The following is a 13581-nucleotide window of genomic DNA, read 5'->3' as shown; positions in this document are numbered from 1 at the left end:
TCCAATCCACTTTTCCCCGGGAAGTACATACTAAATATGGAGCTCAGTATAGATAAGCCTCATATTGATACTAGATTTTTATTTTCTCTTCCTTTAATACTCATCTAGAAGTTTATATTAATGTATAATGATTTTATGTAACTGTTGGAAGCATTCATGTATATATTGTAAATATGTTGTGGTATTGTATTAACATTTGGAAAAGAATAAAGACTTATTATTGAAAAAAAAAATAAGTAATTTTATTTATGCTTAATGTGTCCAGTTTGCTATCATTTATGATCTGCTCCAAAGGTTAGGAGTTTCTGGTCAGGCCTAGAGAGCTTTGTGGGGATCATGTATCTAGTTATGATTTTTTTAATTTCTTTTTAAGTATTTTTTTAAATACATTTTAGAACAGGGTGAAATAGTTTGGCTTTCTCTTTTATAAGGTTTACTTATTTATTTTAAATGAAATTTCCAATATCAGTTTTAGAAGGGAAAAAAAACTTGTTTGCTTTCTTTCATAAGGACTGAGATAGATTGTGTTATATTTTTGTTCTAAATAGCCATGCTATGCAGCAATATGTTGTCAGACTACATATAGATAATCAAATAATTTGAAATGGTTGCTGTTTATGTTATTATCCAGTGTTTGATTCTATAAGCATTTTGAACAATTTTAATAAAAGATATTTTTAGAAAAATTCCATTGTGAGGAGAGGAGCTTTGAATAATGCAATTACTGATCATAAATGTCAAAGATATTTGGTGTTTGCTAGTTCTATACATGACAGTTACAGCAGACTATATATTAATTTTAGTTATATGGGGCCAGCAAAACCTAGAAAAGGCCCCTTCTGGACAGATATGAATACAACTGATTTACTGGATAGCACAAATGTCATCCAAGTACAGTATGGCACAGGAGTGTCTAGCACTAAGTAATAAGACTGGCCAGCAAGGAGGAAGGGATGGAAGATGGCATGCTTTGTCAGGAAGAAGCATTACAATGCTACCAATGATGCCTCACATGCACATGCATCTAAGATTCCGAACAAACAATATTCCCAACCAGACAGCTACATGGTATAGAGGGATAAAGTCCTGACTATGATGCAGGCAACCAAGGTTCGAGTAACACTCAGACGTCTGTAGGTGTTGGCCAGAAATGGATTGCAGTGAAAAATTGTTGTCAGCTCATAAATCCAGCTGGGGAGGGAAGCAGTTCTGAACTGACATGGAGATGTCATCTAGTGGGAGGATTTCATGGTTATATCCACGAGCATGGGGCTAGTGTGCATGTGCTGCCATTTCACAATGGCACATTCCTCAGGACTTAGCATGCAGGTGCCTGCTTCTAGTGGTGACAGCATGAAATGAAGGTAAGAGAGCTGCTCATAGGAGTGCTCCACAAGAACTGTCCCACAGGACCAGTAAACTGGCTTATTTCCTACCACCCAACTCTTACTGCTGAGGGGGAATCAAATGGGCTTAATGGGTTTCGTAGGCTGGAGCAAATGAGCAAGTGGGCTCTCAGCTTGCATAAGAATGCTCAGCTCTCACCCCAGTGGGATGAACTGGGGTATAGGCAGTGCAACCATCATGGTAGGTCCTGCAGGGTTAAAATAAAAAGATTTACACAGTACTGTAAAACATAGAAACTGTACACCTATTTGTTTATTTCTTTTAAGCTGACAGATTGCAATCTGTCTATGTCAGCACATGTAAGAGTATGGCATATTTACTTATAACACACAATCTTGCAAGCCAATTGTTGTGACATATTCTCTGACATGAAGTAGATTGATTCAGTGCTAACTTCACCCCCCTCTCACCCCCTAAATGGCCCATCTCAATACCGGAAAATTGCCAAATTCCATTAATAACGGCCACACAGGTAAAAAATGCACTCTCCAAAGCTAAGAATACAGCATCCATGGGACCAGATGACATCCCGGGCTGTGTACTACATGAACTGCAAAATGAACTGGCACCTCACCTAACCTGTCATGTTTAACCATACTCTCACCTCAGGCTTAATGCCCACTGAGTGGTGCACAACTACAGTTATCCCACTCCACAAGGGGGGATCCACCTTGGATCCCGGGAACTACCGCCCCATCAGTCTGATGAGCCTGATCTGCAAGGCCATGGAACATATTATCATGGAACTTATAAACAAAGACATTGGCAATCTTCAAACACTGGACCCCACCCAGTTTGGGTTCGTGAAGGGACGATCTTGTCTCCTGAACCTGACTGACTTCTTCGAATCAGTCTCCAGGGCCGTGGACGAGGGTAAGGCAATCCACACAGCCTATATGGACCTCACCAAGGCCTTCAACACCATCCCCCACTCTGGAATCATAGATAAACTTACTAAGCTGGGCATTAATCCCTACATCACTCGATGGGTTGCCAACTGGCTTACTGACAGAATCCACACTGTAAAAGTAGCTGACTCCAAATCCAGCTCCAGACAAGAGACAAGTGGAGAACCTCAGGGTTCAGTCCTGGGACCTCTCTTGTTTGGTATCTACTTCTCTGAAGTACAGGCCAACACTAAGGGACTCTGGCGAACAAAGTTTGCAGATGACTGCAAACTGGGAGTCATTAATGAATCCCCAAATTATGTGGATACTCTACAAAAGGGCCTTACAGAAACAGATGCTTTGTGCCAGAGCCATGGTCTCAAGCTCAATGCCAAGAAATGTATAGTTATCCCCTTTGGGAAAAAACATGTACCCGTGACTTACCACATAGGTGGCAGTACACTAAACACCGAAAGTGTGATAAGGGACTTAGGGACACAGCTGGACAGTGGTCTCACCTTCAATAACCACATTTCCACAACAGGCAATAAATCCTTCTATGTGGCACACCTCATCACTAAGGGCTTTTCATCCAGAAAAAAGGAGATCATTGTCCCACTGTACTCATCCCTCATTAGACCCATTAGAGAATACAACACCCCATTTGGTATGTACCTCTCAAGACATCTGCAACAACTGGAAAGGCCACAGAAATACCTCACTAAAAGAATCACAGGCCTAAAGCAGATGCCCTATGCTGACCGCCTTAAAAAACTCCATACTCTGTTGCATATCATCTACTCCGAGGCGATCTTTGCTTAACATACAAGGCCATGTCAAGCCCAGAGCTGTTAGACATGCTACACTTAAAGAAATCCCAATCCCTCAAAGCCACATGCTCCAGGGATCTAAACTTTGTCATCACAATAAACAAAACATGCTGGAGGGATAGGTTCCTGACCCAGAGATTCCCCAGTCTCTGGAATAGATTGCCCATATATGTCAAGCAGAGCACCTCTTTGGCCCTCTTCAAAAGGAACCTTGATGATTGGATGTGAGAAAGGAAATTCACCCCGGGGATCACATCAGTCACCCTGCTAGACAGGGGTCCAGGGAAGTAAATAGTGTGGGAAGAAATAGCCAGGGAATTATTATGGATAGGCTTGTATAGGCCCTAGGGCCGATAGCCTAGTACCAACCTATGAACCTATGAACCTATAAAGATGCCATTATTATATATAAAATCTGTCTGCAATCTTTCATCTTCTTGCCCTGGGCATCAAGCTTTATTGTACATAGTTTCAAGTTAAAATAAATCTCCAAAATTCAAGTATATCTAAACATGTTTATCAAATGATTCATCTAGTGTAATAAATACAATGTCTGCTAAACTACTGATAAGTTATGTTTTCACTGTGGTAATAAAAGACATTTTCCCTTGGTTTATTTGTCTATATTATAAAAAACATCAAATGTGTTACAGTATGAATTCCATTGATCTACTCTTGCTGATTTCTCTCTCTATTTCTGCACATTCCTTCTCACAATGTTCATCAAGTCTGCCACTCCTAGTCACTCAATTAACCCATTAATTTCCGGGGTAAGAGACCTGAAGCCCATCTGTTCAATGGGAGAAAAATCATATGAATGGGGATTGAGTGAAATCATCTGTGCACTAGGGTACAGAGTTTTTGTATTAAGCCCTAATCTCTTGTGCATATTTATTGGCACCCAAGGATTTGGTCTGCTATGGGCCCGTATGATGCACATCCGTGCCTCTGAATGTGACACAATCAACTGGCCATATCTCCCTTGAAACCATACAATCCCAGTCTACAGCAGAATTTTACCATGGAGAATGTGCCCTTCAACCCCCACCCCATGCAAAGAGGGTAGAGTAAGCTATGCTTCATCATTCTCCTCCTCTGCCAATCAGCTCAGACAGGTGCTCAAGCCACTAATCAAACTTGGGTCACCTGAGTCATAGTCAGGGTTCTACCCCTCTATGACAACAAACCTTACAGATTTGTGATAACTTTTAGCGGTTACATATTACATTATCGAAGTTTCAGTACTTCGAATACCATATGGTCGACACCATATGATCGAAGTACTAAAACTTCGAAAATGTAAAAAAAAAGCAAAAGTAACTGCTGTGAGCAGGGGAGCAAGCCCCCATGCACCCCCCACACCCCCTACTTAAATATACCAACTTCGAGATCGCACTTTAATGGAGTTAAGCACAGGAAAGAGAAGATTTCCCTTTCCTATGCTGTAGCATGATCCCGGAGTTGGTATATTTAAGTTGTGGGGGGTGTGGGGGGCATAGACCCCCGGGTTCATATTACGTGATCGAAGTTTTGAAACTTCAAACACGGCAATATCGAACTTGTCTGTTTGAAGTTTCAAAACTTCAAACACGGGGGGAAAAAAAAGATGCAACAGTAAACTAACTGTTGCAAGCCAGGGGGCTCGGAGTTGGTATATTTAAAGAGCAGGGGTGTGTGTTTTTTTTTTAATAGTTTTTTACGAACATTCGAATATTTAATCGTTCGCTCATTAAAGTTCGACCTTTAGTGATTCAAACAATTGAATATTCGATGTTCCAGTAGGAACCCCTTTTAGCAAGGTTATATTAAAAGAATTCTAACAGGAATTTGGGATCCCCCCTGCTATATGTATACCGACAGCAGAGAGTGTATGAAATAACATGTTAAAACACAGATGACCAATCAGCAAACCTCAAGAATTTCTTGTGTTTGCAAAGTATTTGCCTAACTTGGGCACTGACTGCAGGTTGCAATAGTAGCAGCAGTTGGAAGAGAACAAGCAGCTTGCATTTTGCTGCTTTTAGAAATAAATTATTTCTTGAAACAAAGAGTAGGAACACAGCTACATACTTCTACATGGCTGGTAGAGGAAGCATTGATTTAGTGATGTAGGCAATGAGCAAGAGCTTGGGTATGAGTTCAAAAGATCTGCTCTGTATAGTCAGAGATTATGATAATCTTTACCTTTATTGACACGGGTATTATTTGTTGATTGTTTTAATTTACCAAATGTGATAGCGGATTATCGCTTATTTTTACTGCTACACCTTTACTCTGGATGGTCTTTTGGTTTGGTTTTGTCTTATAATATATTTAAGACACAACAGAGATGAGAGGCAGTTTCTGTTTCGCCATTCTACTACATAGCCATTTTGACATCTCTGACATTATCTCAACTTATATCTAACCGGAAGAATCCACTGCTGAATGGACTGCAAGAAATCCCAGTTATGCGGTCAGCTACTTTGGATGAACAGGATCCCAACTTCTATTCATTATTCCCACAATTAGAGCGGAAAGTATAACGCTTTAAATCTCTGCAATGGCAAAGGTATAGTTTCCTTGCCTATATTGAACTTGGTGTTGTTCCTAGGAGACTTTGGGTGGTTGGGTTTAGATGCCATCGTGCATCAATACCTATCCTACTTTATTAAAAAAATGGCAAGAACTAAACATTCAAACCAGTTTGAAATACAATAAGCCTTGTTTTAACAACTATATTTCAGAATATAATAAAATGTTGGATAAACTCCTGTTATATGATAAACGGTTAGAAGGACTCAAACTAAAGAAACGTAACCGTGATATCAATGATTTTATCAATGGCCACATCTTTTCGTGGCTGACAGATGAAAAGAACGTGAATAATAATTTTATTAATATGCCAAGACACTCTCAAACTCTTGTGGATACTAATTTAGTTAGAGCATTGGATGATTTCAGAACTCCGTTGACCATTTCTGGTGCCAACGATATTCCACCCAATGACAGTGTAGTTGGCACATCAATGGAGGGCAAGACTACTGAAGCTATAATTTCCAGCTTACGTAATATGCACGCCCCTTCTCAAAACTCTGGTGTAGTGATGGCTGCATCACAAGGTCAAATAATTACCAATGATAAAAATGAGGAAACAACTTTGATGGCAATTTTTCCAAAGTCAAAGCAGGTAGTCCGGTTAAAACTACCAGAAGAGATAAATATGAACAAACGGTTGGTTTCACTAGGCCGGTCACAGGGAAGGAACAGGAGTCGGAGCGGACCGAGAACAAGGAGCAAGAAGCAAACAGGGACTTAAGTATGAATGACTCTTGTGTTATTAATTTATCTAACTTTGTGATTAATTCCTACCATGTCTCCTTACTTGAAAAAGGTTTAAAATTTGTCCCTTCTAATATAGAAGGGTTAGCAGATGCTCTTATAGACCTCAAGTTATTTGTACGTAATTTAGATTTAAAACTGTTATATGGTGCCTCCCAAAATGATATATCTGCATGTTACAAACGTAGTAGCACTTTAATTCCAACTAGTTACCCTGTTAGAGAAGCATTTTATAGCTCATGTGAGGCACAGATTAGGAAATATTATCAGAATGACAAATTTAAACGTATTTATAATTTAACTATGAAAGAAAAGCAGGCTTTATGTGAACTAGAAAAAAGTAATGATATTGTAATCAAGGAAGCTGATAAGGGGGGAGCTATTGTGATAATGAACAAGCTAGATTATCACACTAGCATGCTTGAGATAGTTAATGATGCTTTGGCCTTTACAGAAATAAGTTGCATCCAGGTTGATGATTGAGATCATTAACAGGATCAACACATTATTGTATGACGTACAGGTCATGAATGATATCTCACTTGAATTGTTTATGTATTTGACAGTCTCTAATCCTACAATTCCTGTCCTTTATGGTATACCTAAAATCCATAAATCCATCGATAAAACCCCAATGAGGCCTATTGTATCGGGCCATGGATGGATCACTGAACCCACTTCTGTATATTTACAAGGCCAAACAAGTAAATATTTGAAGTTTGTAAAAAGTTACATTAAGGATACAGTGGATTTCGTAAAGTAATTTTATATATGGTATGGGCTGAGAACTACTAACAACTTCCTTATGGTAACTATGGATATAAAATCCCTGTTTACTATGATTCTGAATGAATATGGCATTACAGCCATTAGGGATCTCTTAAATAGACATAAGTATGGCACAGGTAGACAAATAGAGACTTTATGCCAACTTTTGGAACATGTTCTAGAAAGTAATATATTTGTGTATGATAAAAAATATTATCACCAAATAATGGGGGTTGCAATGGGCACCCCCATTGCTAATAGTTATGCTACACTGGTACTAAGTGAGTGGGAGGATCTTTATATGAACTCGGAATCTAGTCATCAGGTGGGAAAAGTGACATTTTTTAAGATGTTTGTGGATGATATTTTTTTCATATGGGAAGGAAGTGAGTTTGACCTTACTGCATATGTGGAATATCTTAATAATGCCATGAATTTCTTACAATTTTCTATGCAGTACTCGTGTTATACTATACAATTTTTGGATATTAATATCATCTATGATGGACTGAATTTACAAACTTCTGACTATAAAAAGAATGTGAATAAAACAAGTATCTGCATAGAACTAGCATGCACCCCCCTCATATATATAAGGGAGTGGTTAGAAGCCAGGTTATGAGTATGAGTAGGCTGAATACAAATGATTCTAAATGTGTTGATCAGATTGATGAAACCTTATCTTCATATAGGGATAGAGACTATGAAAATGAAATGTTGGAGGATACAAAAAAATGATGTTTTATCGAACAGACCAACCTTATGTACCCCTGTCTTTGGTGAAGGTGTTAATAATCACAATGACAACAGTAGTGATAGTAATTTTACAAATGGTCGCTACATAACCAGGTTCAGTAGATGTAGTGTTGGGATTAGAAAAATCATAGCTGATAACTGGGGTATTCTCAGAAGCTTCCCTGGTTTGAATAATATAATTACCTATAAACCATCTTTTACCTGTACAAGTGCAGTAATCTTAAGGATAGGCTGTTACAAAGATTTGAGGGAGACACAAATGAAAAGTAAAATTGTTAAACATGGTACTTCTGCTTGTCATAATTGTTGTAGTTGTGCATTTATAGAGACTAGTAACATTTTTATTAATCCTGATAGTAACAAGCCTTTTACATTTCGATACTCAGCTACATGTAACACGAACAACATTATATACTTGGCTACCTGCACAAAATGTGCAGGTAGCCAAGGGAAGGTGGCCTAATGGTTAAGGTGTTTTCCTTACAAACACAAGGTGCAGGGTTTGAGTCTCACAAGGGATAATTGGCTAGACTTAAAATGGCCCACAAGGGCAGTTAGCCTAGTACTAATCTATGAACCCATGTACATGTTTTTATGTAGGAAAGTCCACTAGATGCCTGAAATACAGGATCATTGAACATAATTTTGAGATAAGAAGGGAAATACTAACTAATTCTCTAGGGAAACACGTGTTTGAAAATGTAGCTCACAGTTTTAAATTTAGGGTCATGGAAGTCATGACAAAATCCCTTAGAAGGGGAGATTTAAACATAAAGTTGGAAAATATGGAACTTCAATGGATTCTGTGCCTTCAAGCTGAGCACCTGACAGGCTTAAATCAAATGGTTCCTATTAAACCTGTTTTAAAATTAAAACAAAAGGCTGTTTAATGTGAAAAGTTAGAAAAGTATTCTACTTTATTCTATTTTATTTTATAATATTATACATAATTCTTTTTAAGGATGTTAGTAATATAGTGTTCATAACACTTTTGCATATGCCTGTATATTTGTTGCATATACATGTTTTTTTATGGATTGATTATTATGATTAGTTATTTGATTGGCTGTGAGATTTAATTACTTGATATGTATATATAAATTGTTAATTTTATGATGAAGATCATTAAGCACTGAGGAAGGGTACTTGATACCTAAAAGCTATGCTGCTACTAAATTTACTACTGTCTTACGTTGGTGTTAGCGGTTTTGTCTTTGGACTTTGCTTTAATATCCCATCCAATGAACAGCATCTCAGGAAAGCAGACCCCCTCCCCATGTTACATTACAGTATCATTTCTGGAACATGAATCCATGTTTGACTACAGAACCGGTAACCTACCAATCCTTAATAATTTCTATTCACAAAACAAAGAAGTCGGTCTGAAGCAACCATGCAGTGTCAGCTAGAAACACCTGGCCTAAGTTGCAACAGAAATGAGTAAGATATCTGTCCACTGACCATTAACACAGAAGCTTATACAATGTGATTAGGTAGTGTAAATGTCCAGAATTCTAACCTTAAACTACTAATGTCCATTGTTATCTAATACTATATTAATGAGTTCCACACACCAGTTGTAGTTACTGACAAGACTTTAATTGCAGTATGCAGAGCATAGCTGGGATGCTTGAGGAACATTATCCCAGGAGTGACGGCAGTAGGGGTTATTGTCAGTGCTTAGAATGTGTGCAGCAGAAGAAGAACAGTCAGACAAAAGTAGTTTGCATGTGAGGGTGTGAGGAGTAGCATGGTTCTTTCAGGCAAGTGGAATCTGATATGGTTAGCAAGATGCAGTGATGTCCCATTCTGCCAGATAATGAAGCAAATCCGCAAATTTCATTAGGGTTTTTTTATAGCAATAAGGATAGTAGAATACTTTTCAGTGATCATTTATGTTCTGAGGGTAGGTATCTTGTTGCTTTACAGACAACCTGGACTTGGCATGCTATTTTCTCACAGCTGAGAGCAATGTATTAGGCAAAACTCTAGGTGAAATCAAACCTGCCTTCCTATGACAAGTTAATTATTTGCATGTGACAGCTTACCTAGAAGTTATATATTGTTTCCATCCATTGGAAATGGCAGACAAGCCTTAAGGTAATAAAGTGTGGATGTTGGGTATCTAATCTAGTAATTATTACAATGGATTTAGGAGCTTTACAGAAGTATTGGTACACATAAAAACAACAATTTCATCAGTACACAGGTCAAGTAAATAACTGTAGCAACACCATAAGGCAGTCTTGGGTAAATATCATGGCCTTATTTATTTATTTATTGTTTACTGATCAGCTACGTGAGCTGGTTAAGAGAGTCTTATCAGTCATATCCTGAGTTGTCAGACACAGACAACATTATAGAATAACAAATAATAACTGACAAAATAAAAATACAGTCAGAGTAGGCAAGCCTAGGATTTTTGATGAAGAGTCAAGCCAGAGCTCTGCCAACGGTGTATCTTGGATCTTAGAGCCCAATCAGAGCCGAGACAGAAGACAATTCTAGCAGTATGTCAATTAAAAATAAGCCTGGAAGTCCAGAGTAGATATAAGGAAAAAAATCGTACAGTTATAGCCAAACGCACAATGACATTCTCAGCAATCACTCAAATGAGCACGTCCTAATACCTTGCACCCAGCCACCTCATTTACTGTGCCCAAACTATGAAAATGGGGAAAAATTACAATAAGCACAACTTATAAGTACACCACTCCATATGCAGTAAAATACATTTTCTGTTGGCTAGTGAAAAAAAATAATTTTCTTTTCCTCTTCAAGTCTGATAATGATTTAGTACACAATAGTTTCAGAACACTTTGCAAGAAATGGTCAGACATTCTCAGGTTAAAAAGTCGACACGTTGCCTAAATAGAAAACAAAAGCCTTGTGAAATGCTGGATTTTGGTAGTTTTATATAAGAAAGCATATTTCAGTTCCCTTAAGGCAGTCCACAGTAATAATAAAAAAACACTATTTTCAATAACCTATTTGGGTACAAAATGCACACATACTGTCCAAGTGGACTGTGCCCCTTCTGAGAAGATACACCACCTCTGACTGTGAAGTAGTTACAAATAATAATAATAATAATAACAAACTTTTCTCTTTGATAGATGCTGCTCTCTAACAAACCATATAAACCTTAATTTCCCTTTGCTGCATGCCCCCAAAAATTGTAGCTGCCTTTCTGTACATTAATTTCTGACTGGCACAGAGAAAAGGATGAAAAATGTAGGAACTACACTAGTAGCTATTTCAGCTTGTACTTGGTAAAAACATTCAACGCCCCCAACAGGTCATAATAGTTTTATTTGCCAGCAATTATTATATGATGACGTTGTGCTGCCATGTACAAGATGCCGCCACACCCCCTTACCCAACAAAGCATCCCAATTCTGTGCACATCTCTGATGCTTGATAGTAAGGAAAATGAAAGAAAAAAGAAACAGCTACTACACTAATATAGTAATTTCAACATGTGACTCTTGAGCGCATATACTACCACTCAAACAAAATAAATTATTATTGATTTCAGAAAGAGCTCTGCTGTGCACCTGCCCCTCAAGATCAATGGTGAAGAAGTGGAGAGAGTCCAAACTGCAAAGTTTCTGGGAGTACATATATCACTAGATCTTTCTTGGAGTACAAACACAGACCAGCTAATTAAAAAAGTCCACGAGCGACTACACTTCTAAGAAGGCTGAGAAAAGCAAAGCTCTCTGTGAATGCTCTAATTACCTTCTACAGAGGAGCCATTGAGAGCATTATCACCAGCAACTGCACTGTATGGTTCGGTAACAGCACAATGGCCGAAAGGAAGAAGCTGCGGAGAATAATAAGAACAGCAGAAAAGATCGTGAGCCCTGGTCTTCCTACCTTACAGGAGCTCTTTGAACTGAGATGTAAAAAGAGGTCCCACTAAATACTGAGCGACACTTCTCATCCAGCATGTGGTTGGTTCACTAAACTTGCTTCTGATAGAATGTTACAGAGTATCCACTGCAGGACCTCCGGATTCATGAACACTTTTTATCCAACTGCAATAAGACTCATTAATGCAGACATAAATCTGGGTGCATCAAAATTATAACTGATTGTTACACTCTCATTCTTTCTCTTTGTTTTTTTATACAGTAATTGTATTTATTTATTGCGTACTAAAATTAATATATTCTCATTAAGTGCAATTCCAGTCACTCCCTTATGTGCAATATCACCCAGTCTCACCTCTGTGTATAGTGTAGTTTTATTTTCATGTGTTAATTATCTAGCAGTCAGTGTTGTCCAATGTAATAAATAATGTACAAGCATGTGTGACAGCTACTTAGATATTCAGTTTTGTACTATAGCTATTGTTTATTCTTTAATACCTATCATGTCTGTCTTTTTGCGTTTGTTTTCTCCTGTAAAGGAGCTGACAATCGTTTAGGTAGCACTTGTGTTTCCTAAATGACAATAAAGTTTCTATGAATCTTTCTTTGAATCTTTGAAACATACACTTATCACCTATCAGAGATACACAGCATTGAGATAACATTAGGGGAAATTGAGAAACCAGGGCTTATCTCAAAAAAAAAAAAAAAAAAAAGAAATACAAAATAATTCTGCCCATGTTGTCCTTAGCATTGGTAATGCTTTCCATGGTCTCCTAGTCTCTTTTTCTTGCAGAAGCAGGCTTCTCACCCTCCTTAGAAGCCTGCAAGCACTCCGGAGTAAAGGGAATGATGCCCACCTTATCCTAAAAATGAGTTGCAAATCTTTTTATAAACTAATTCTCTAACTACAATGTCTTGCAATAGTCCTCTTTGATGAAAAATGTTTAAATCTTCTTCCTTTTCAGCACTGTGGCACCACCCTCTATGGAATTCCTGCAAACCACGGTGCTTAGATATGCAGACTGGACCTAATCGAATGCACTTTCAGCTTGCAGGAATGGTCGAAATCTACAGCCAGCAGTTACTCAAAAATAAACACAAGATTGTGGCTCAGCTGTTTGTCGGCCCTTTAACCTGTTGGATCATGAGCCAGAGCCAAGCTTTTACCCAGGCTCCAGCCAAGCTCAAGACAGCTCTGACTTGCCCACCACAATAGTCAGTGGGGTAATAAAATCACATAGACATGGATTAGGCCTGCTTGAAAGACTAAGTAAACACAATCCAGTTAACACTTCTTTACAATGTTTACATTGTAAGAATGTGAATCTGAGTCAGATTTGTAGCAAATAGCATTATATTGCTGATATTTGGCATTTACCTCACTATGTGTCAATAGATACAATTTTTGGATGTGTTTGGGTGGGAGGGTGGTCATTCTTCACTATCCTTGGACACCAATGCATTGGATATCAGTGGTCATAGGTTGAAGTGAAAAAAATATGCCAAACGATACAAAAAGCACAAAATTAGGTAAACTGATAACACACCAAACAGCCGATACTTAATCCAGCAAGATTTTCTTTTATTTCTTTTCCAAAGGACCTGGTACCTCGGCAATTCGCCTTCAAAGGATCACAATCCAATATAGCACAATGGCAGTATTTATATAAGCATTAATTGAATCAATCAATCAATTAGTTATATAATTAATTCAAAAAAAAGAGAGGGAAAAGA

The sequence above is a fragment of the Protopterus annectens genome, chromosome 2.part0, assembly GCF_019279795.1.
Source record: "Protopterus annectens isolate FY-2018-M chromosome 2.part0, PAN1.0, whole genome shotgun sequence".
NCBI classification, from domain to species: domain Eukaryota; kingdom Metazoa; phylum Chordata; order Ceratodontiformes; family Protopteridae; genus Protopterus; species Protopterus annectens.
Note: the sequence above shows the minus strand (reverse complement) of the source record.